Source organism: Limulus polyphemus, unplaced genomic scaffold, assembly GCF_000517525.1.
Source record: "Limulus polyphemus unplaced genomic scaffold, Limulus_polyphemus-2.1.2 Scaffold1237, whole genome shotgun sequence".
Classification (NCBI taxonomy): Eukaryota; Metazoa; Arthropoda; class Merostomata; order Xiphosura; family Limulidae; genus Limulus; species Limulus polyphemus.
In genome coordinates, this window is record NW_013666847.1 from 251,066 (window position 1) to 256,552 (window position 5,487).

Sequence of the window (5,487 nt, forward strand, 5' to 3'; positions counted from 1 at the left end):
GTTTCGTATATTTCACGAATTCAGCTAACATTGTGATTGTTGTTGTTCTTTGTAATTAAGCACAAAGCTACACAATGGGCTATCTGTGCTCTACCCACAACGGGTATTGAAACCCGGTTTCTAGCTTTTTAAGTTCGCAGACATTCCGCTGTGCCACTGGGGGGGGGGCGCAAATTGTGTATTGTAACAAAATAAATTAAAACTACTACCTGGTCTATGTACAAATTTTCAAACAAGTCTTTCAAATACTTGATTTCAGGATACTTATAAAACATTCTACGACCTTTAAGGTGTACTGCAATAAAAACTAAAAGAGATTTTGTAATGTTGAAGAAAATTATAGTTTTGGAACCAACCTGTTAGGAGAATGAAATATTTACATACCTGTGCCATCAGAGCTGCCATTTCTAACGCTAATTCCAGAGACAATGGGAACTTTCCTTGGATGATTTCTTCATTCACGTAGTATGCTGTTAATAACCTCTCTTTATCTGTCTCTGCTTTTAACATCTGCCGAAAGCAAAGCCTAGGTGAAAATGGAAAACGACTAATTTGATTTTGAAAAAATATTATCATGATAAATCAACACCCCATTTTATTAAATTGGTTATTTCATATGATGGCGTATTCTATTTATTTCTGGAGATAAGTGTTTTGTGATTTTTAAGATGTTTAGCATCCTAATCCGGACTACGGTTAATAAATTTTGTTAGTTTGTTGAATTTCGCGTAAAGTTACTCGATAGCATTCTGCGCTAGCCGTCCCTAATTTTCAAGTGAAAACTAGAAGAAAGCCAGCTTGTCAGCACCACCCACCGAAAATTCTTGTGATACTCTTTTACCAACGAATAGTGTGATTGACCATCACATAATAACGCCCCCACGGCTGAAAGGGTGAGTATGTTCTGGAACATGATTCGAACTCGCTACTTAATCACCACGCAATGCCAAGCCTACGGTTAATAATAAATCGTTAAAGAAACGGGTAGTTAGAGTGCTAAAATCGGAAGAAACTAGAGTGCAATATAGCTTTTTTTTTAAAAAAAAAGATAAATAATACAGATGATACTTAATAAAAAGTATCATTTAGTAGCAAACAAAACCTACGTGATTTTTTAAACACCATTGCAAATCCCATTTTACATATTATTCCTATCGTAGCTAAGGTTGATTGGTTTGAATTTCGCGCAAAGTTACACGAGGGCTATCTCCGCTAGCCGTCCCTAATTTAGCAGTGTAAAACTAGAGGGAAGGCAGCTAGTCAGCACCACCCACCGCCAATTCTTAGGCTACTCTTTTACCAACGAATAGTGGGATTGACCGTCACATTATAACGCCCCCACGGCTAAAATGGCGGGCATGTTTGGTGTGACGTGGGATTGGAACCCGCGACCCGCAAATTGCTAGTCGAGCGCCCTAACCACCTGGCCATGCCGGGCCCGGTTGATGGGACGAGCACGTTTGGTGGGACGAGGATTCGAACCCGCGACCCTCAGATTGCGAGTCGAGCGCCCTAACCACCTGGCCATACTGCGTAGTTAAGGAAGTGTTATTTTCATTGAACTCCATCCCACTTTGAGTTAGATCAAACAAAATATCCAAAAAAACGTGAAATAAGTGTTCAGTAACTTTTGTACATAAGAGTTCGTATTTAGCGTGTCATATTAACGTACTGTACACCTGTGTTTAATATTTCAACTTCGTATTTAGCGTGTCATATTAACGTACTGTACACCTGTGTTTAATATTTCAACTTCGTATTTAGCGTGTCATATTAACGTACTGTACACCTGTGTTTAATATTTCAACTTCGTATTTAGCGTGTCATATTAACGTACTGTACACCTGTGTTTAATATTTCAACTTCGTATTTAGCGTGTCATATTAACGTACTGTACACCTGTGTTTAATATTTCAACTTCGTATTTAGCGTGTCATATTAACGTACTTGTACACCTGTGTTTAATATTTCAACATATTCTTCTTTATTAGAGAAAATTCGATCAAACGAGTTAAATGCACAGTTGGATGTTTTTCCACGGTCATGTTTTTAATTAAGATGCTAACTTTGTTTAGCGTCAAAACAAAGAACAGTTTAGAGTCAGAAGTAAACCTGATTACTTACCGGTTCTTGTAGGTTAATTTTACAACCTTCGTCGTTTCAAACTTTCCCAAGTGTCCTTCCCGCAAAGCTTGTTCCCATTTCGAGATGACGTCACACAGCTGTATTACAAGAACCACATACATCCAAAATCAAAATAGAGCAAAACTCGTTTGCACATTATACATGATAACAGTCCTAAAAAATACCGGTTTATTATATTTGGTTATAAACCATAACATCTACCTGACGTTTTATGGAAATAGACAGTTTTTTCTCGATGTTTTCAAAACTAATCACAGCGTAAATTAAAAACAAAATATGACAAAGTTTGATTACTTTACTTAAAGTATTTAGTAATAAAACAAGTTTGTCTATAAATAACCTTCCTGTAGTCATTAGGTAATCATAACCGAACAGCATGTTGTTAAAATTTAATAAGTAAAAGAAGACTACCTTGAAGTTTCTGTCGATAATGAAGCAATATTGACCTGAAGTTTTGAAGAAAAGTTGCAAAAACAAAAATGAGTTGTTTTTGTTATAATATCGTCACCAAGATGTTCATTTTGGAACAAAATAAACTGAATAATCAACGTTTAGAAGTTTTTTCTCGAGCTTTGTCTAAAATTTCTTTATAACAACTTTAAGAGAACACAAATTCGAAGAGAAACTATATAAACAATGAGTGGGATATTTTGCGTACGTTAAACAATCTGTATGCTAATAGTGTTAGTGTATTTTGTATTTTATGGCAAAGTTACTAAGGTTATCTCCTGCCGTCTCTAATTTCAGCTATTGAGCAGCCAGTCAACAGCACTCTACCATCTACCATCCACGCTAAGGGACTGACTGTCAATCTTATAACGCACCAAGTGTGGGGAATATATTGTAATATCGCAGGGATTTGAATCCGGCTCGCTAGAACTCTATCACAGGACAAACCCACACACAGTAGCGTTAGTTAAGTATTGTTACAGAAAATAAACAACTGACTAAATATACATAAAATAATTACTTCGGGCGAATAAAAATTATTTAATTTACAATGCACTCATAAATACATATGTAAATAACAACAACAAAAATGTCAGCAGCCACTTATAAAGAAAATACTAAACATATGAAAGGTAAGAGGTCATAGCAGTCAATTTAAATTAGTAAAACGACAAATAGAATAATAATAAAGACGGAGGAAACGAGAAGAAAAAGGTCAAGAAAGATGGAAAGAGAAATTCAAATAGACTTAAATAAAGAAAGAGGGTAGAAAATCGAAACATAAAATAAGAAGAGGTGGAAGGGGTGGGGTAAGCAAAAACGTCAAACTATATATACATAAAATAAAATATTTAATTTAATTCAACCGAATGGGGAACGAGTGTCAAGAATATAAATAAGGCGTTGCTCAACAGATTCCAGTGAGTAGCAACGGTTAATGAGAACAGATTCTGAAACAACTTGTCACAGATGTGGAAGATCGTGTTGTTTTACCGTGAACAATGTGTCATCTGTGTTCAGGAAATATTTCACTGACTTGCCTGTTTATAATAGGTTACCTAAGGTCACAAAGGGTACAGTAGATAACAGATAAACATGTGAAAGAATTTCAGGTATTATAATAACCTTTAGATCCAATAATCAAAGTGCGGTTGTCCATGTGTTCACGAGTTACACAACGTGATCTCTTCCAAGGAAGTCATCCTGGATTTATTCTTGTTGCTAAAATTAGCCATAACCACTGTATCTTGAAGTTTCTGTCGATAATGAAGCAATATTGACCTGAAGTTTTGAAGAAAATTGGATGATCAGCAGTGATTGCTGATGGACGTTTGGAGCTTATCTTTTGCAATATTTCTTTTTAACTAGTATAACAAATTTTCAATTGGATTAACAAAAAGACTTTCCACTGACCATTTCATAACTTATATATATCACTATATCTTTCTCTTTTCTTATAAATACCACAGAAGAATGTTCTGAGTCATTATCTTGCTGAAATTTGAAACCAGGAACCAGTTAAACGCATATACACCCACTATTCTTAAACTTAGAATAATTTTAATGTATGAACAACTATGCAAAGTGCGAACGTTATCCATAACCGTTTCTGTTACCACGAGAGATTGATATAGAATAGTCGAAGGTAGTTTTGCTAAGCCTTTTGTGACGTTTTCATGAGAGGTATACGGGTTATATAATTAGCTTTTTTGGAAAGTTTTATCTATGTTAGGTGTAGAATAACCTCGAGAAGAAGCGTGTCGTGTCTTTGGGTTTAGTAATAGCGTCAATATTATCACCACAAATGCACAGTAAACGTCAAAACTGGGGAAAAGGGAATAGCACGTGCAGTGGGAGAATGACAAAAATCGATCATTGAGTAAGAATGAGAGTCTACGGATGTATAATGAACTAAACTGATGAGTCTATCACTATAAATACTGATATCTAAGTCAATTGAAATTTCATGAGGGGTGAAAATCAGAAAAAAAAAGTTAATAAGGATAACATGTTCTGTTGAGTTGCCAATAAATGCGCGGCACGTAGTCAGTGTATCTGCCGAACAAAATAGGAGTGTGCTGACCAAAACATATGGTATTCTATGCACCCAACAAACATAATTTTGTGTGAACGGTCTATTTTAATTCCCAAACAACGCCACAAGTTTATTTATACGTATTTATTTTAAAGTTTTCCCTGAAAACTAACAATTACTGATTTACACCACTAGATGGCAGGCTGACTACAAGTCCTTTCCACTGTTGTAGAGGTCCTGGAAACCTTCATTGTGAGCGATAAAAGTATAAAAACTTGCTATATAACCTATGGAAAGAATAAAAAAAAAGTGGCAGAAAAATTAATGCTGTTAATTAACTGGAGAGCGTGGGTGGAAACTTTAACGAAACTAAGTAGGTTTTGAGCGATGGGATAGAAAACTTCACCTAAAAAACTGGAAATAGATTAAGTAGAACAACTACAAGCTGAAACTATAGCCACACCCCCTGGAAATGGATTAAATAGAACAAATGCAAGCTGAAACTATAGCCCCTCTCTCGAATTATGTGGTTTATGAATTTTAAATGCTTTTTGTCTACTTCCAACTGTGTAACAACATTGATCAGCCATGATAGCTGATGGAGGTTTGGAGCTTCTCTTATGCAATATTCCTTTTCAACTAGTATAACAAATTTTCAATTGGATGATCAGCAGTGATTGCTGATGGACGTTTGGAGCTTATCTTTTGCAATATTTCTTTTCAACTAGTATAACAAATTTTCAATTGGATGATCAGCAGTGATTGCTGATGGACGCTTGGAGCTTATCTTTTGCAATATTTCTTTTCAACTAGTATAACACATTTTCAATTGGATGATCAGCAGTGATTGCTGATGG

The 5,487-nt window shown here is 35.4% G+C and overlaps 1 pseudogene; it reads right to left on the minus strand.

Annotated features, from left to right (window-relative positions):
• LOC106462742 overlaps positions 1–5,487 on the minus strand; it is a 144,289-nt pseudogene that overhangs the window by 76,397 nt on the left and 62,405 nt on the right.